This window comes from Typopeltis vanoorti, chromosome 13 (genome assembly GCF_054136105.1).
Source record: "Typopeltis vanoorti isolate ZY-2024b chromosome 13, IOZ_Tvanoo_1.0, whole genome shotgun sequence".
In the NCBI taxonomy this organism is placed as follows: domain Eukaryota; kingdom Metazoa; phylum Arthropoda; class Arachnida; order Uropygi; family Thelyphonidae; genus Typopeltis; species Typopeltis vanoorti.
In genome coordinates this window covers 79,390,632-79,411,695 of record NC_143561.1, presented here as the reverse complement: position 1 = coordinate 79,411,695, position 21,064 = coordinate 79,390,632, and the positions used below count along the sequence as shown (strand labels likewise).

Genomic DNA, 21,064 nt, shown 5'->3' with positions numbered 1-21,064 from the left:
GGTGGACAGAAGAAGTATTCTCAGCCGCTGATTTGCAAACATAGGGTGCTTGCTCTCCTTTTGGATTCATTTTGCTTTTCCTAACAGTACCCAAATCAGCACCACACTCATTGGCAGTTTGTCTTTGAGTCATGGATGTATGCTAGAAAGAGTACATATTTTTGAATGCTTTCTTGGAGAGTATCCATTTTATTGCTGCACAAAATAAATAAAACTCTATGAATGTCAACTTGTTTATACTATTAAAAATGCGCAACACTATTAATAAATATTGTAGAAATAGTTAAAACATGCAGCACTTAACAAAAATAGTGAACTGAAACCAAAATTGAAAATAGTAAACTGAAACTCAAACCAAAATTATTGTGAACTAAAAAAAAACTTGACAAAAATTTGGCTTGTTCAGATTCATTTGTTTGCTACTGTAATTTCTAAGACTATTATAATCACCTGCCTTACAATTCCAAATAGATTCCTTTCTCTTTGATACTTCTGCATGTCTATTCATCTTCCAAGTCAAAACCTCATGGTCACTCTCTCCAACCATGGGAAGAGATTCCATCTCGGTTATAATCAGATCTTTTGATGCTATGACCAAATCTAAAACTCATGAACTTTGTGTTCCTTCTGTGTGAGTAGGTGAGGCACCCTCATCTGCCTGAACAAACGCACATGCATAGTAGTACTGTATATATAGCTGTATGTATAAATGTTTAGTAATTATTTATTGCAATTAATATTCATATTTTCAATTTCATTGATAATTGAAACACTAACTCCTAAACCTGTGATCTTATAAAGCAGGAATTGCCTGTATTTGTTTTGCGTAAAGATAAGTCTTTATGCAAAATCAGGAGAGAATGCACTAAATACTAATACAGAATTTAATATCTCCTCTTTATCTTAACATGCTAGACCCAACAGCTTGTCATAACTAAGTAATTGGAAACTTAATACAGTGATAGGGTACTTAAAGTTATCAGCATAGTCTGCTATGCCTGTCAATCATATTTTATTCTATGTTCTGCAGGGAGGGGGAAAGCGAATGAAATTTCTGGGAGGAAAACTCTGCCACCTGTATATGAGACCACTATCTTGCCTTCCTCTGGCCTAGGGAGGAAGAATTCAAATCGAGTCTTTCTGACCAAAGAACATTTTCCCTACCCACTCTACAATATTATTATTCATAATAATATTGTAAATATGTGTGTATAGAGAAAATTCATCAGATTATAATTATCAGAAAGAGATTTTGAAATGGTTACAATTTGTAGTGGAATATGTAATTGCTAATTTCAGTAGATATTGCTTAAATTTAATTTGTTTACACTGTTAGTTCAAATCATGTTAGTGTTCTGCATATACTATTATGTATAAATAGTGAGTGTGAAATGGAAAATAGTAGAACTTTTTCTTTAATTAATGATAAGAATATATCATTGTGTTTTTTAAATCATGAGCATTTTGTATGTGTATTGCAAAGATTGAAGTACTTATTACTGAAAATATTCCAGTTATGTTCTAGTGCATGTTTTCTTCTAAAGAAAAAAAAATATATTGATTACTTTTTTGCTATATTTAACAGTAAAATTTGATTGATATTAAATGCAAATTATTTATTTAACCATCCTTTCTTTTGAGAGAGTTTATTTGAAATGTTAATAATGATAAAATGAAATGTTTTATTCATATAAAACCTAAACTTGCTTCAAAATAAGTTTTTAGAATTGAAAATCCATTGAAATAAATTCAATACTCATTAAGTATTTCTTGGTCTTTCTGGCCTAGTTCCATGGAAATCAGTGCCATCAAAGGCGGAAAGCACACCACCACAACAATATTGTGGCATCTCAGTAAGTCACGCTGTTGTTGTGTGTTGGTATCTGTGGTGCTGTGCTACACTTCTGCTTAAGTTTGGATGTATCTTGTGAGGGTTAGATGTATTTTGTGACGATGGTGGTGGTGGTTTGATGGTGGTGGTGAATAGTTGTGCTCAACATTGTTTTGTGTTTTATGGGTTTGCTGTTATTATTTTTAATGGCTTTATAGTGTTAACTAACAAAGCATGCTTCTTTATGTAATTTAGTTATAACTCACTGCAATAGTTGTAGTTAAGGATATTGCATTCGGTATTCATTGGTGCTATTGTATTTTGTACTGTGCATTTTTGCAACTTATAGATTATTCTGTAGATATTAGCATTCAGATATGTTGCTTAGCATGTCATTGGTATGTTGTTAAATATAAGGCTAATGAGTTTATTGCTAATAGCTGAATGATATATTTTCTTTGATGAAACTTTAAAATAATTATTAATTTAAGTAAACATTAAATCTAGAATCAACTGGCACTTATAAATTTTTGAATGTTAACATATAAATTTTTTGTTGAATATAAAAATATCAAAATGATGATGATGAGTGTATGGATAACTCTTAGCTAATCAAGTCATGTGTTGGTGAAATTATTATCTTTGAGCTGAGGTTACATTTAAAAAAAGCATTTTTAGTTATCCAGCATTTTTTAATGTGAGCTTCACTTAATTATAATCACCAAAATACATTATAGAAAAAACTATTTAAATAATAATGAATGCAATATTAAATGCAGTTAGCAGTGTTTTTTATGTTGAAATGAAATGTAAGAGCTGATCAAATTGGTTTTTCAGGTTTCCAATTTAGAAAATATTTACTGATTTGGAAACCAATCATGAAATATTGTGTTAGACAATCATAATATCTTATCTCCCATTTGACTATAAAAAATTTGTAATACATTTTAAGTTATTCATAAGTAGTTATTCAAGGGAATTCGATTACTAATTAAAGTCATTTCAGATATATTTCCTAGAACTAGTCTATCATTATCTAAAGATGTTTGGCTTTTCATGTTTTATCTTGTGTATTTTCCATTATTTCTTATTTTTGATTTTTTTCTGCCAATTAAATTCACTATTTTCTTCCTTGAATCTGAAAATACAGAAATGATGCAAGAACTATGCAAATTGCTTTTCAACATTCCTCTTATTTTCCTCAAGTCATTCAACATTGTTTGCACAGATGTCATTTATTTTAAATGAGATACAGTTTTTGATGCATGTTTAGCAAGTGATAGTGTAAAACTTGGAGTAATTGCTAATGTGTTATGAACTCATGAAACTGTTTGAAAGTGATGATGATGATCTTAGAAAACATGAAGCAATAAAACAATGGGCAGAAATGACAGACGCAGCAGTTAATGAAGGTTTGCAGAATTTAATCTAGGTTTGTTCATTATATAAAAGTGAGTGCATGAATGGAAGAGAACATGATGAAGGAACAAAAGTAAGTGTGATTGTAGGAATGAAAGTAAATATGAATGATGGAAAAAAGTAAGAATGATTGACAGTACAAAAGAGAGCATGAAAGAGAGAGAGAGAGAGAGCTGGAATGCAAGACTTGAAGAATGAGGTAATTAAGATGTGAAATAGGATGATGAAAAATGAGATTAGACAGTTGGTGTATGCATGGAAGAATGCAAAAAGAATAAAAAGAGTGGGAAAAAACGGTGGCCAATGACTCAGAATGAGTCTGTAAAGAGACTCCAATATTAAAAGTGTGATGAATTAGAGGATGCACAAGATCTGTTTTCCCAGATGAACAGGATAATTGATGCTTCAGACATAAAAAGTAAATGTGCAAAGGAGTTAGTAGTGGAGTGGTTGTGGAAATGAATGATTTTGTTGGGCACAAGAAGAATGTAATTAGGGTGAAAGACAGTAGTGTGGGAGAAAAGGTAGTCAGTGTATTGCCAATGCATGACAATGATGAGTTGAGATGGTGAGCAGAAATCATGAATGGTATGCTAGTAGAGCTTTGTGTAGAGAAAAGGGTGCAGTTTGTTGATATGTGGAACACATTTGAGGAATGAATGAATTGTATAAAAGAGATGGATTGCATTTAAATGGACTCTGTGTGAGTTGATTTGATGAACTGGAGAGGTAGTTACTAGAAGAGAGCGTAATGAATGATGTGAAAGAGCACGTGAGTGAGATTGATCTGAGACTCAACTATGTGAATGGAGAGAAGAGTGGTGTGATAGATGAGAACAGGAATGCAAGACGGATAGGGAAACTGGAGCAGACAGTGGGAGGAGAGTGGATTTGGAAACATTAATAAATGTTTGTATGAGGATGGTCAACACAAGAATTTGGTTATCCTCGTACCTACATATATGCATTGTGAGTCTGGGGATATATATATTGGAGGTTACAGAGATGGGGGGGGTTAGGTGTAGAGAAGATGCTATGGTTAAGATTGGTTACAGACCATGAAATGAATTGCTGTGATTATTTCTGAATGCCAAGAGAATTGAGTTTATTCACCCAGAAATGGTTGGAGTAAGTGAAACATAGTTGGATGAGAATGATATACTGAAATTAACAGAAATGGAAGATATGTTTTTCATGAGGGCAGTAAGGGAGGTGGGGACACTGGTAATGAAGCAGGGAAATTATGTCTAACAAGGTTGAGATACAAGGAAGAAATAGTGGCAGTGGTGTTTTGAGACAGTATGGAGATGAAAGTTAACAGGATCAGATATTTAGTTGGATTTGCTATAGGCCAAGGAATGTGGAGGATAAAGACAAATTGGCTTAGTGAGCAAACAAAGGTTGTCATTATGGATGATTTAAATTATGTGATGCTGACTAGAATGAAGAGGTAGCATCAGGGAATAGGAAGAATTAATTTCTTGAGTTCATGAGAGACAACTACTTTAGGCAATATGTAACTGAAGCCACATGAGGGTGAGAGTTTTAGATCTGATCATATCATTAAAAGATGTGATTGTGAATGCAGTATCTAATTTCCCTCCATTTGGCAAGAGTAACTATAAGGTGATCGCCTGATTTCTATCTAGTCATATGAGAACTTCTTGTGAGGAAAGGATATATGTGAAATTACAAGGTTAGCAATTATGGAAAACTTAGGAGTCAACCATAACTCAGAAAAAGAAGTTGGGTGGAAAAGAGACAGATGCTGCCTAAGCACTAATCAAAAGCTGTTTAACAGCAGCAACATTGCTTGAATGTGTTCCAAAGGTGAAAAGGCTAAATTAGGTAGGTGTAAAATAGATGAAGTGATTAAGCATGTAATCTGGACAACATAAGCTTTATGGAGTCAGTACAGAGAGCAGGCTAGGAAGGTGACTTAGTTGGTAAGGAGATAGCAAAAGTGCATTAAGAGCAGAAATTGGCCAACCAAGCTAAGAAAACTAATAGAGAATTCTCTTGATATTTGCAGTTGAGGTATTTGATTATAGTTGATGAGTTATCAGGGTATTTCATCCTCATGAATGTAATATTGTGGGAAACTTGAGTGTATAGGTATGGTGAAAGAGGAAGTGGGATTGATGGTGATGAGCAGGAGGTATATAAAAAAGCAGTAGGACTTGACGTCTCATAGTGTATTTATAGAGTTAACACCATCATTGCCATACCTTGATTAACAAAAGTCATGCAAAAAGGCAATTAGGAAAGGTAGTAAATTTGCACCATTTCACAAATGGGTGGTAAGATTGAGACTACAAATTATAGACTAATGTATGTGTCTGGGTTTGTGGTTTAGGTGTTGGTGAGAGCCAATTCAGTATAGAGTTTGTTAAAGGGTGATCATGTTTAAACAGTCTACTTATGTAAACCAACAGGTCAACAAATTTGTTGGACAAGGGAGAGATGTGTGTGTGTGCAGTGGACTTGGATTTTTTGAACGATTTATTAATAAATTGCCAAATGGTATTTTGGCAAATTGGCATAGATGAGGTTGGATAATAGATTAGCGAACTGGTTAGCTGATTGGCTGTCAGATAGGTATCAAGTTATGAAGTGGGAGTGGTATCCCAAAACAGAAAGATGTGTTTCAGAGTCTGTTTTGGACCATTATTATTTAACTTGTATGACAATGATATTTGGAGAAGAATAACTAAAGATATGCAGCCATTTGCAGATGATGCAAAGTTTGGAAGAACTATGAGGAATAGAGCAGATATAGCATAGCTCAATGATTTTTTAGTGTGAGAGTGTGTGGACTTTCGATGATGAGTCTTGACTCAATGGAGATCTGATGTTAATAATGATAATCTAAACTGGTCCAAAAATTCAACAGGTAAGATATAATGGGTAGATTTTTCTGAAGAAATCTCTTTGTCATACCTGAAATTCATCCCACTGCTCAGCAGTAGGGAAATAATCATCCTTCATCACATGGACATGTTTTAATTTTTATCAGTATTAAACATCATCATAAAATAAATCAGATATTTATTAATGTGCTGCTATTCTTTGCTGGATTTCAAAATCAACATCTTCATAAGAGCACAAACAACTTGTCACCATACATAGTCTCAAGTAACTGAACAGTGTTAGAAATAATTCCAATTGTAATGGCCAAAAGAACCAAAGTACTATTTTGGTATGCTCTAATTTTGGATTTAAAAAAAAAAAAAAGTTTATAACTGTTGTCTTCCAAATTTTTGGTCAATTAATTTAGCTATATTTCTTAAGGAAGTGCTGCCGGCTCCGAAATTCTCTTTCTGACTTGAAATGGCTTAAGTGTAGCACTATAGCTTTTTTCTGTCTAATCCTGTGTTGTAAAGAGTGGCCCAAAGTATGGTCTATCAATCCTGACTTGCCATGGATTATTATTATTATTATTAGAAGAGACCTCCAAGCAGCTGGGACTCATGAGAATGACCACATATCATACCGTTTCTTGAATTCATTCACACTACCTGCACTCATCACCTCCCGAGACAATCCATTTCAGTGATGCACCACTCTATCAGATAAAAATCTAGCTCTCATCCCTTTCTTGACTGCATTCATTCTCAACTTCCATGGATGCATTTTCTTCTTCTCACCATCCTCTATAAAATGAAAAATTCAATCTACTGGTATCCTGTATAATCCTTTCAAAAGTTTGGAGATCTCTCTCTTTCCTCATAATCTACATTCCATGATCCTAATATCATTTTTAACATACTCCTTTGAACTTCCTCCACGGAATCTGCATCTTCTCAGAAACCAGGAGACCAGATCTGCATCACAGTAGATAAGGTTGTATCAAAGCCTCATAAAGAGGCAAAATGACTTTTATATCTTTATATGTCATTATTTGTTTCAGCATTGCAGTTATCTAAGTTGTATTTGCAATTTTTGCCATATGGTCCTTGAACTTCAACTTCCTATCGACTAATGCTCCAAGATCCCTAGCCTGGTCAGTTTCTTCTAGCATAATCCTACCAATGTAATATAATATGCCATTAGATATTTCATTACACAAAAGTGCATAACCTCCTTTATGTCTATACATTTACTAATATTGAACTGATAACCAATTTTACATGCCCACAATTCCAGCCTATTCAAATTGTTCTGCAAGTACTGCATATCAACCACATTCCTGATTACCCTGCCTATCTTTGCATCATCACCAAATAGCTGTATGTCACCTGTTAAATCTTTCCCATTATCATTAATGTAAAGACTGAATAACAATGAACAAGAAGTATCCCTCTGATCACTGGAATCCATCAGTGATCACCTTAAACCTTGTATATTCACATCATCTGCCCACCACTTTTTTAATGTGTCAGTCAAGTATCCTCTTATCCAAATTAGTAATTTATGATCCAATCCCATATCCTCCAACCTATGCAACAGCCTTCCATATTTAATCCTGTCAAAAGTCCAAAAATATCAGTAATCCATTCCCCTTGTCTATCTCAACCATGACATTTAAAATGTGAGTAAATTACTCAAACAAATGACCTTCCCCTCCCTTGTAAACCTTTATTGTTAATTGCAAAGTATAGATTCTCTGTCAACCCATTTCTGTATGCAATCTCTTATCAAATTTTCCAAAATATTCACCATCCCCAACACTCTTGGAGATACTGATAGGTTGATAGCTATGTACTTCAGTCTTTGCACTACACTTATGCAATGGGAATACATATTCTTTCTACTCATCTTTCCTGTGCTGGAACAAATTATACAGCTAGTTCAGCTGAACACTTTTAGCATCCATGCTGATGTCCCATCAGTCCCCATCACAGAATTCATATTCAGTTTATGTAATAGCTCTAGTGCCTCCTCATACACCTGAGTTTCTTCCTTCAGTGTAGATGTACAGCTTTGAAGTCAATGTTGCATACACTGAGTTAATAGTTTTTAGCAAAATGGGCACTCATTAGTTGAATAATCTCTTCTGCATCTGCTGCCCACATGCCATCTGCACTGACAAGAGTTCTTCTTTCACGTTCATTCTTCTTTTTATTTGCAACAGAATAGTTGAATTCTTTTTGGTTTTCCTTAGCTTGCAGATCCAGTTTCTTTCCATACTTGTATTTAGATTTTCATATAAACAGTCACAACTCTTTTTTGCCTGAGCCATATAATTTTCATTACTGATATCATCCCTATGCACATGGTATTCCCTCCACAGTATTGTTTTTTCCCCCCTTATGAATCTCTTGCTCAATAGGATTGCACATCCATTTCACTCTCACTCTTTTATTCTTTGAACTCTAGGGACACATTCCGATATGGCATCATTGATGTATTTTTTTAAATACTTCTCATGCACCGTTGATATCCTTCTCATCTAGCAACCAATACCTTGGGATCGAACCCAGTATTCTCTTTAGTTAATCATAATTTCCTGCTTTAAAGTTCATCATGTAATCTTTACTGAATGGAATATCCATACTCCTATCTACTTCCCACGTCAGTAGAGCAACACTGTAACCAACTGGAGGCAGAATTGTCACATCTTTTATTTGAAATTCCATCTGGCACTATAATCTTTCAGATAATTAAAGTCACTTGTGATTACTTGTTTACTATCCATTGGTTTTTTTAGCAATCTGTTTCATCATCACTGGCAGGTTATCCACTATGTCTCTAGCAACATCTCACCATTTATTTGCTCTTGTTGGACTCCACCTCACACCAGATAGTCTCACATTCACTGCTACAGAAAACTAACTAATATTATAATCTGTCTACCCTAACTGGATTCAAATCATTAGCATCAACATTCCTTGTCTCCTATCTTGCCTATCCTTATAAATACTGTACCCTTTACAATCGACACCGGTGAGTACATTGACCTCTGGGAGTCATGTCTCACTAAGGCAGTATACTCAACCACTTTGTTCCTTATATGCCTGGCATATCTGTTCATATCTAATGCTTCACTTATGCAGACATCCTTATACATACTTAAATCTGAACTGGTGAACACACAGTCATATTTTTATCATTAATATAGTTGCATAAAGGCTCTATGCTTCCAATGGAGTGAAGAGAAATAAGTAAGTAATATATATTTGCATAACTTAGTTTCTGTTATACTTAGATTTGCACCATTCCTCTCAGTGTAATTTAGTTTCCCTGACTCTCTCTATCAGGTCTCATACCAATAAATTACAAAGTCCAAAAATATCAGTAATCCATTCCCCTTGTCTATCTCAAACATGACCTTCTCCCTTGTAAACCTTTATTGTTCATTGCAAAGTATAGATTCTCTGTCAACCCATTTCACCACCTCTCAACACTCTTGGAGATACTGGTATGCCGATAGCCCTATCAGTATCTCCTGATACCAAATGTATTCAAGTACCAGCCATCTCTCTTATGTAAATCCCTTCTGTCCTTCAACCAAAAACTTACAATCATTCTTTCACAAGCCTATGTATTGAATCATTTGCTATCAGTTAGCTTCTTAATTCCATATTATCATATCTAGGTAATATGCTATTTTCACTTTCTCACTCACATACTGTATTTATCATAGACAAATCATTTATTAGTATTACCAGAATGGCTCTCTTCCACTTTTCTTTTTTATTTTTCAGTTACATTCATTATATCTTTGATTTTAGCATCCAGTAAACTTGAAGTAGTAACATTGTCATCAGTTACGTTTAATAAATGAATCTCCATATCGTATGATAACCTTCTTTGTATAATCAATTTTACCTACTTGATAATTGTTATGCAATATCTTTCCTAATTCAGTGTTTTTTTTTGTTTCTCTTTTTGCTGAGTATTGTGTCCTTCCAATGCTCTTTCAACTTTTTTTTCAATTCCCTCATTATCTGTTTAATGATTTACTTTAGATATTTCCAAAATTAATTTGTACTTGATACCTTTATTAGTTTCTGATATGGCATGATTGTGTTCACTTTGGAAAGTTGTGGTATTGAATATACTTCTTGTGTTCTCCAAAATGGTTATATATTCCTGTCTGACTTGGTGGGCTAAGTTACAGTCACAGAGTACTTCATATACTCCTGGATGTGATAGAGGATGAAGTTTGTCCTCTTGTGAGCAAATGATGGTTGCTAGTTTGATGTGTGGTTTGAACACAGTGTGGTAATTAATAACTATTATTACAGATATAAGTATTATAGCTAAATTATTAGATTACAAAAAAAAAAGGTATATCTTCTGGTTGGAACAAATGCCAACTAGATTCAAGAGCTCCACCTTCAATTCTTCACCCCATGTTTGTTCTCCATGCAGCATGAGTGATACCAAGTTGTCAATACAGCTCCAAACCCCTTGAAGGTAGAGAAGTAAAAATAGTTCTGTAATTCAGCTACCATCTTATGGGAACAAACCTAGAAGTTACAGATTATGAGGTTTCCATCAGCTGGCACATAATCCTTCTGCATATACTTCGCTTTATTGAAGTATATGGCAGAAGTTGTAGTGTGAGCATTGTCAAGGCAATGATGAGTCTGATTCCATGGAGTCAAAGTCACTCTGAGAGACCCACTCTATTATTCACCAATGCAGTGCTCACAACCACCTCTGATAACCCAGAGGTGGTTGTGAGCACATACAACTCCTTATTCTCGTTCCTTTCCTTATATGTACTGAAAAAGTCTTCAGTGTCAAGCTTATAAAATCCCTTATATATGATAATCCTATAAAACCTTTTATGTAATAATTCATATTTATAAATTTAGGGACACAAAAGAAACGTGTTGAAAAGATTATTTTATTAATTATTAATAAAATACTATTTGACGTTTCTACCCCTGTATCGAGGTCATCATCAGAAGGATACATGTATAGGGAACAATTTACATGCTATAGCCCTGTATACCGGTGAACTAAATCTACGTAGTTAATTAATCCTTTTTCCTAGCCTGACCTCTAGCAATAAAAAAATAAATAATAATAATAAAAAAAAAAAAAAATATATATATATATATATATATATATATAATACAACTACAATAAACTGCTAAAGTCCTCATGTATTAATATTCTTCTGGATTTGTACAGTTCTGATTATTATAAAAGAGGGCGCTAGTGGGTCAAGCGCTACGAACGTGTTTTGAAGAGCTCCTGATTCAGATAAGTTTTACTAGGAATAATTAAGTATATATGCGTAATTGTTTAAGTAAGAGCGGCTGTAAACGTTGTACGCTACCGATATTATTAGTGTGGGTTTTTTTTTTCTTGCTTAAACTAAATACGAAAACGTTAATATTAGACCTAGTAACCTGCAGAGAAAAAAAAAAAAAAATGGCGGCGGCATTGTCATTCCATGATTTTAATTTGGATTTCAGTCGGTTCGTTAAGTGTGAGGTCTGTTATATGTATTCCTTCGATTACATAAATGATTTGTGGATGTTTAGTGCGGATGGAAGAAGGGTGTGTGCGAAATGTGACCTGAACGAGGAATTGATGAATGCGAATATGAAGTTGATGACAGAAAGTGCTAGTACCGATTGTGTCACGAGTGCACGTTTGAAAGAGAAGGATGGCGAGAAAGACAGGCGAAAAAATGTTAAAAATTCAGGAAAAAAGAAAAAGAGCGATTTGACAACCATAACGGATGTTAAAAGGGACGAAAGTGAGGCGGAAAGAAACGAAATTGAGAGAACGAATGAAAGTAGAAATGGCGTGGTGCAGAAATCGCAAGTAAAAAAAAATCGAAAGAATGAATGATAGCAAAAAAAGAATGACTGATGGCGAAAGTTGGACGCATGTTGGAACGAAAGTACTGAACCAAAGAAAGATGAATGACAGTAAAAGTGAGAAGAATGATAGCGAAAGTTGGACGCATGTTAGTCCGAAAGTACGGAAACAAAGAAAGATATGTGAGAGTGAAAGTGAGAAGAATGATAGTGAAAGTTGGACGTATGTTGGACCGAAAGTCCGGAAACAAAGAAGAATGAATGAGAGGGAAAGTGAGAAGAGGGGGGTCGAGAGTTAGAAAGTTAGAAAGATTTAATGATAGAGTGAATGTGTCGCGAGGTTCAGAAGGTGAATTGGATTGGATGAAGCAAGAAATGAAATGGATGCGGAATGAAATTAAGAGAATTCAGGTCAAAACTATTAAAATAAATCATGATGGCATGAAAGAGTTAACAAAAGATGAGCGAGTGGCGTTGTATGGCGACTCCATTATTAAAGGTGTGCTAGAGGATAAAATGCACAAGGTATGTTTTCCAGGCGGTAAAATGAGTAGAGTGATTGAAGCATTGAATATGAGGCGGGAACGAGCAAAAGAATTAATTGTATTAATTGTTACGAATGATTTGAGAGAGAACAAAGAGCATGTCAAAATGAATGTCAGGAGACTGCTTGGAAAGATAAAGGAGAATAGTGTGACAGGAAGGGTGGTCAGTGTGTTGCCTAGGTATGATTGTGGTGAAATGAGGTGGAGAGCAAGGATTATGAATGATATTCTGGCTGAAATGTGTGAGGAGATGGGAGTACAGTTTGTTAATGTGTGGAATGAGTTTGAGGGACGAAGTGAGCTGTATGGGAGCGATGGATTGCATTTGAGTGGTTATGGTGTGAATCGCTTGGAGAGACTGCTGCTGGAAGGTAGAGAAGTGAATAGAGAGAATGAATCAGATCGAGAGGGGAGTGATGTGGAAGAGCAGGAGAGTAAGACAGAAGAGATTGAAGGAGTGGAAATGAATGTGGAAGTGAGTGGTATGAGTATAGAAAATGAGAGAATGGGTGTGCAAGAGGAGCAGGGAAACGGCGAGGCTCAGGGTGGACAGGGATACACAGCGTGAGAAAGGTGGATGCTCCAAGAGGAGGTGAGAGAATGTGTAGGCAGGAAAGTAATGGGATGATCAGGGATCAAAAGGAAACAGATGGAATTGCAAAGGGTTCTAAAATGAAGAAGCAGAAATGGAAATGGCCCCAGTCCAGCATGGAGAGATCACATCGAGTGAGTGGTATCAGTGGAACTAGCTGTAGATCCAGAAATGAGTTGTTGTGTTTGTATACCAATGCTAGAAGTATAAGAAACAAGGCAGATGAAATGGTTGCACTAATTGCGTCTGTGCACCCAGAGATTGTCGGAATAAGTGAGACATGGTTAGATGAGGATGACATCCTGACAGGAATAGAGATGGAAAGGTATGATGTGTTTCGTGAGGATAGAAGGGGTAAAAAGGGAGGGGGAGTGCTATTGATGATAGAGAAAGAGTTATGTCCATACAAGGTAGAGATGCAAGAGGGAAATGGGGCCAGTGGTTTTGAGGCAGTATGGTGTGAGATAGAGGTGAATAGAATCAAATACTTGGTGGGATGTTGTTATAGACCTGGTAATGTGGATGGTGGTGATAGTGAAATGTATAGTCAAATAAGCCAAGCAAATAAGAAAAGGGTGATTTTAATTATGGCAATATAGACTGGAATGAAGAGATAGCAACTGGAAGTAAAGAAAATGAGTTTCTTGAGTTTTTGAGGGATAACTACCTCAGACAGTATGTAACAGAGGGCACAAGAGGATTAAGGGTCTTGGATTTGGTCATCTCATCGGAGGATGTAATTATCAATGAGGTATCAAATCATCCACCAATTGGTGAAAATGACCATGAGGTGATTACTTGGGTGGTTGCCAGCAGTGCAAGGACCCCTGTGAAAAAAGGGTATATGTGGAGCTACAAGGGGGGGTGATTATGAAGAGCTCAGGAGACAGCTTGCAGGTGTAGCATGGAATGAGGAGTTAGCTGGAAAAGAGATCAATGCAGCTTGGGGGATTTTCAAAAAATATTTAGTGGATGCAATGTCTAAATGTATACCACGGGTGAGAAGGTTAAATAAGTTAGGTGTGAGATGGATGAATAAAGAGATTATGCATGCAATACAGAGAAAAAGGGCATTGTGGAGGCAGCATAAGAGAAGTGGAAGTAACCAATTTCATGAGTTCTACAAAGACCAGGCAAGGAGAGTGACTTGGTTGGTGAGAGTAGCTAAAGGGAGGTATGAACAGCAGTTAGCTAATGAAGCTAAAAAGAATCCTAGGGAGTTCTTTCGATATGTAGCCAGCAAAAGAAAGAATGATTATGGAAGGATGACATTGATTGGAGGAAATGGTATAAAGACAGCTGTTGCAGAATGTGTGGTGGAGATACTTAATGAGCAGTTCATAAAGATCTTTCAATCTTGTGAATGTGACTTCATGGAGAGATTAAGAGCAGTTGATGATGGGGAGGAGAGACTGACTGTAAGTGAACAAGAGGTGTTTGGGGAGTTGAGTAAACTAGATGTAAATAAGGCTGTGGGACTTGATAATATATCACCGCGTATTCTGAAGGAATGTGCCAGAGAGTTGACACCTGCCTTGACATATTTTTTTAATACGAGTCTTGCACTTGGTCAAGTCCCTAAAGAGTGGAAGGAGGGCAAGATTGTGCCACTTCATAAAGGAGGTGATCGAACTCAAGCATCAAACTATAGGCCTATCTGTGTGTCAGGTGTTGTGGTTAAGTTGTTGGAGAAGCTTGTGAGAACTAAGATCCAGAGTTGGGTTGACAACAATGGTATAATCTTTGATGGACAGCATGGATTTGCTAAAGGGAGGTCGTGTTTTAGTAATCTACTTATTACAATAAAGTAACTGCTTCCTTGGACAGAGGAGAAGGATACACAGTAATATACTTGGATTTTGCAAAAGCTTTTGATAGAGTACCTCATGATAAGTTGACAGTCAAACTAGAGCAGATAGGGTTGGATATTAGATTAGTGCATTGGATTGGAGACTGGCTATCTGATAGGTGTCAACAAGTTGTGTATGGGGGTGCAATATCCAGGAAAAGGAAAGTCACTAGTGGAGTGCCTCAGGGATCTGTTTTAGGGCCATTACTATTTAACTTGTATATTAATGATATTGGCGAAGATTTGGATGGAGATATTCAGTTGTTTGCAGATGATGCAAAGTTGGGACGAACCATAAAGAGTAGTGAAGATGTTGTGGCCTTGCAAGAAGACTTGAATAAATTGAGTGATTGGGCAAGCAAATGGGGATGTGAGTTCAATGTTGCAAAATGTAAGGTTTTAAAATTTGGAAAACAAAGATGGGATGCAGAATTTATGCTTGGTGAGAATATATTGTTGGAAGTAGAGGAAATAAGAGATCTGGGAGTGATAGTGGATAAGGATCTAAAATTTAGGGGACACATCGCCAAAATTGTGAAGACAACACAAAGACTTCTGGGAATGATAAGGAGGACACTGACTTGTAGAAGTAGGGAGATTCTTGTTCCATTGTATAAGGCTTTGATTAGGCCACACATGGACTATTGTGCCCAGATTTGGTCACCTGGTTTTGAGAAGGATGAAGAGATGTTGGAAAGGGTCCAAAGGCGACTGACTAAGGTAGTTTCTGACCTCTAGAATGTCGAGTATGAGGAAAGATTGAAAAGATGTAATTTGCAGAGTCTAGTGGAGAGAAGGAAGAGGGGAGATATGATAGAGACCTACAAGTTGGTAAGGGGTTGTTATAGGATCAATGGTGGAGAAGTTCTACAGAGAATAGTGGGAGATCAGTGGAGAACCAGAGGCCATCCCTGGAAACTGTATAAAGAGGGTGTGAGTAGGGGAGTGAGAGGCAGGTTTTTTTCATGCAGAGTTGTGAATGATTGGAATGCCTTGCCTGAGAGTGTGGTGTCTGCAAGGAGTTTGAATGTGTTTAAGACCCGGTATGATGAGATGTGTGTGAGATAAAAGGACCTCCTAGATGAGTCTTTGACTCCATGAGGTCTTGTTTAATAATAATAATAATAATAATATGATTTCCTTCACCAGGTTGTCTTCTTGTAGTGGGATTTTTCTTTTTCTTTGGCTTGTTTAGGTTGTTAAACAAGTTGCAGATGGATCCTCCACAAATAGTTTGAGCTCTGTGTTTAAGGGTGCTAGGTGTCATAAGCACCCTTAAACACAGAGTTCTAATGAACAAGCTCTAAACCAGGAATGCAAGATCATCAACCAAACATATATAAAAAATGGATACAGTAAAAAAACTATTCACAAGATCCTCCACAAATATACCAGTAAGAAGAAAAAAGATTTCAGGAATGCTATTGGTATTCCTTATGTTAGAGGTATTTCTGAAAAAATACACTATGCAAATACAACATTAAAACCACCTTTAAACCCCCGAATAAATTAAGACACCTACTCAGTTCTTCTAAAGATCCTCTTCCACACCTAGCCCACCCATGGGTATACAAAATACAATGCACATTTAGCATACCATACATAGTGGAAACAGAGTAAACTATCCCAATTAGACAAGATGAACACAAAGACACATTAAATACCTCCACTTTGGAAAAACAGGGCTTTCTGACCACGCACTCCAAACATACCACAGAATTGATTGGGAAAATACCAAGTCCCTACACCGCACTTAAACCTAGTTTGAGAGGAAATTTAAACTCATGTGAAATGCTCAAACATAACCCAAATCTCAACAAAAATGATGGCCTAATCATTCCAAGAATGTGGAGGATCCATGTACAACCTGTTTAACAACTAAATAAGCCGAAGAAAAAGAAAAATCCCACTACAAGAAGACAACTTGGTGAAGGGTTTGTAACATTCAACAGCAAATGAAGGAAATCATATTATAACAATCAGAACTTTACTGGTAATTAGCTTACGGCATTAACAACGCATATAAAGGATATTAATTAAAGGCAACTTTAATGAATAACTTCAATATTTCGGCAACGGTACGTTGCCATCTCCAGGAACATAAAAATATGGTATGTGCACGCAGGCACTAACAAAAGCAAATGAGGAAGAAGGCAAGAAACTAATATTGTTCCTAAAGTCCTAATGGTGCCCTCTGGTGGTCTAATTGTGTTGTCTTGGCCGTTGGGCTGAAGTTCTCATAATGTAAGTCTCCCAAATTTGGGGTAGTTTCATGCACCCAAATTTGTTGAGGTTTGGAACATTTTTTAGAGCTGCTGATGATTCCTTGAATAATCTTTCGTACTTGAACTTGCTGCAGTGTATTATTTCAGTTTTCTTCTAATGAATTCTATGGTGGGTATCTAAGGCGTGGTCTGCCAGCCCAGAGTGGCTGTACTGGTGAAACCAGATGTAATCTTTGTGCTCTGAAATCCTGATATTTACTGTCCTGCCTGTTTGGCCAAAGTAGGACAATTTGCAGCTGCAAGGGACCTGGTATACACCAGGTAGGTCAAGGGGAAGTGGTTGGTCTTTGGTAGAGCGGATAAGGGATGCCAACTTTTTATATGGTCTGTAACAAGAAGTCGGGTCATATTTTTTGAGGATATTGGTTATTTTCTGAGAGGTGCCCCAGATGTAGGGGATGGTGATAGATTTAGTGTAATCTTTATTGTGGAGGGGGGAAAGGGGGGTTGTGGTTTATTGGTTTTAGTATTTTTTGGATTTTTTTGGGGTTATAACCATTGGCTAAGAAAGTTGAGGATGTGGTTTAGTTCAGTGGTTAGGGCATCGACATCTCAGCAGATTAATTTTGCCCTGTTATACAGTGTTTTTATAACACCATATTCTTGTGAGGGGCAGAGGGAGATTGCTGGTGAATGTATGGGTGGGATTTCTGTGAACAGAGAAAATCAAAGATCCATCAAGCTGGCGAGTGATTAAAGTGTCTAGGAAGGGGAGGGTGCTGTTTTCCTCTTTTTCTAAGGTGAACTGGACTCTGGGGTGTTGGTTGTTTAAGTGTGTTAGGAAGGAGTGGAGTGTATCTGAGCAATGTGGCCAAATAGGGAACACATCATCTACGTATCTAATCCAGATAGTGGGTTTTTGTTGGGAGAGTTTAAGGCTTTCTCTTCAGAGGTCTCCATAAAGAAGTTGGCCAAGGGTGGGGAAAGTGGTGAACCCATGGATGTCCCCTCTATCTGTTTGTAGAATTTTCCTTGTAAACGAAATAGCCTGAGTTCACTGTGAACTGAAATAGGGCTGAGATATCGGGAGGAAACTTGGCTTGGATGAGCTCTAGGGTTGTATTTTTTATTATTATTTTATTATATATATATATATATTTTTTTTTTTTATTTATTTATTTTTATTTTATTTATTTTTTTTTTTCTTGCTAGAGGTCAGGCTAGGAAAAAGGATTAATTAACTACGTAGATTTAGTTTTCACCGGTATACAGGGCTATAGCATGTGTACACTCCACTCCTTCCTAACACACTTAAACAACCAACACCCCAGAGTCCAGGTCACCTTAGAAAAAGAGGAAAACAACACCCTTCCCTTCCTAGACACTTTAATCACTCGTCAGCTTGATGAATCTTTGGTTTTCTCTGTTCACAGAAATCCCACCCATACAGGCAGATACATTCACCAGCAATTCCCCCCCCCCCTCACAACAATATGGGGTTATAAAAACACTGTATAACAGGGCAAAATTAATCTGCTCAGATGATGATGCCCTAACCACTGAACTAAACCACATCCTCAACACTTTCTTAGCCAATGGCTATAACCTCCAAAAAATCTAAAGAATACTAAAACCAATAAACCGCAACCCCCCCTTCCCCCTCCACAATAAAGATTACACTAAATCTATCACCATCCCCTACATCCGGGCACCTCTGAGAAAATAACCAATATCCTCAAAAAATATGACCTGACTTCTTGTTATAGACCATATAAAAAGTTGGCATCCCTTATCCGCTCTACCAAAGACCAACCACTTCCCCTAGACCTACCTGGTGTATATCAGGTACCTTGCAGCTGCAAATTGTCCTACTTTAGCCAAACAGGCAGGGCAGCAAATATCAGGATTTCAGAACACAAAGACTACATCCGGTTTCACCAGTACAGCCGCTCTGGGCTGGCAGACCATGCCTTGGATACCCACCATAAAATTCGTTGGAAGAAAACAAAAATAATTCATCGCAGCAAGTTTAAATACGAAAGATTATTCAAAGAATCTTCAGCAGCTCTAAAAAACGTTCCTAACCTCACCAAATTTGGGTGCATGAAACTACCCCAAATTTGGAAGACTTACATTATGAGAACTTCAGCCCAATGGCCAAGACAACACAATTAGCCTGCCAGAGGGCACTATTAGGACTTTAGGAACAATATTAGTTTCTTGCCTTCTTCCTCATTTGCTTTTGTTAGTGCCTGCGTGCACATGCTATATTTTTATGTTCCTGAAAATGGCAACGTGACGTTGCCAAAATATTGAAGTTATTTGTTAAAGTTGCGTTTAATCAATATTCTTTATATGCGTTGTTAATTCCATAAGCTAATTACCAGTTATGTATGACCAACGTATAAGCCTTGCTACTAGAATAACAATCAGACTGGACAAATCTAGAAGAATATTAATACATGAGGACTTTAGCAGTTTATTTTAGTTGTATTTATTTATTTTTTTTTTTTTAATATAGCAGTTTATTGTAGTTGTATTTATTATTATTTTTAATATATATATACATATGTATATATTTTTTATTTTATTGTATTTTTTTTTTTTTTTTTTTTATTGCTAGAGGTCAGGCTAGGAAAAAGGATTAATTAACTGCGTAGATTTAGTTCACCGGTATACAGGGCTATAGCATGTAGCTTGTTCCCTATACGCATGTATCCTTCTGATGATGACCTTGATACAGAGATCGAAACATCAAATAGTATTTTATTAATAATTAATAAAATAATCTTTTCAACATGTGTGTTTTTGTGTCCCTAAATTTATAAATACGAATGCTGATCATCATGTAACCTTAAAAGAAAGAACCTTTATGTAATAACTTATATGCTACTCTCATGTCCTCTCTTATTTGCCTATCAGCTAGCTTTTGAATCCTGCAGGCTTTCAATCTATTCTTATATGGAGTATTCCTTAGATCCCACAACCTTATACTGCCTCTGGATTCTCTTCGCTCCTTCATCCTTATAGAATCCAGGCGACGAGATCTTCATGCAGTAGTTGTGGTGTAGCTTTCTTAAAGCTTCATAAAGAGCAGTAAACACCTGGTTATCCATGCTTCTCAGTGTGTGTTCTCCAAAATTCACGTAGTCTGATGTGCTGTTTTTGGCCACCTTGTCAAGCAGCAAATATGTTGATAAAAGATGAATAATGCAATATTCTGTCTTTTACTTTCTAATACTTTAACCACTACTCCTGAGATACTGTGACTTATAATTTGCAACTTCTGTCTTGAAGCCTCCTTTATGTAGTAGAACTAATTGCCCACTTTCCACTCCCTTGGCACCTTCCTAGAACTGATGTGCACATTACACAGCTTGGTTAAAAAGGATTAATTCTCTTGCACATTCTCATAATTCATAATACACTGGCTGATGTGCCATCTAATCCTATGCCCATGTTTGCATTAAGATTCTGCAATATCAAAAGCACTTCCAATTCATCCACCTCTGTTATTTCCTTAGTCAGTGTCATATCTGTAACTGGATTATCTTCACCTAGGTTACTACCTAGGTGAAGATAATCCCATTAGGACTTTAGGACTGAGTGATCATTTTGCACTTGCAAAATGATCACTCAGTAACTTAACTATTTACTTTGCGTCCACAACTTTTTCTTTTTTCTGAAACTCCTACTTAATGGTGTTAGTTATCCATTTAACTCCAACCTGATTTATCTTCTTGACTTTTGAGTATGCAGTTTAATGCCATTTTCTTCAAACACCTTGATCATCTTTCATGCCTTACTAGCATCTCTGCTCTCCAAGGACTCCTCAGTTTGTCATAATCACCTGTTTTGTAATTCCATTTCTTAATCC

The 21,064-nt window shown here is 36.3% G+C and overlaps 1 protein-coding gene across 6 annotated transcripts in view; it reads left to right on the top strand.

Moving 5' to 3' along the window:
• The window catches only part of LOC150100308 (CUGBP Elav-like family member 4), an 865,263-nt gene that overhangs the window by 766,283 nt on the left and 77,916 nt on the right, over positions 1–21,064 (top strand). Inside the window, exon 14 of one of the 6 annotated variants that reach the window (XR_016549221.1) lies at positions 1,789–1,853. The exons of the other annotated variants lie outside the window; for them this stretch is intronic. The gene's annotated coding sequence lies outside the window, so the exon portion shown is untranslated. The remainder of the gene's footprint in view (positions 1–1,788; positions 1,854–21,064) is intronic. 6 annotated transcript variants of the gene reach the window in all.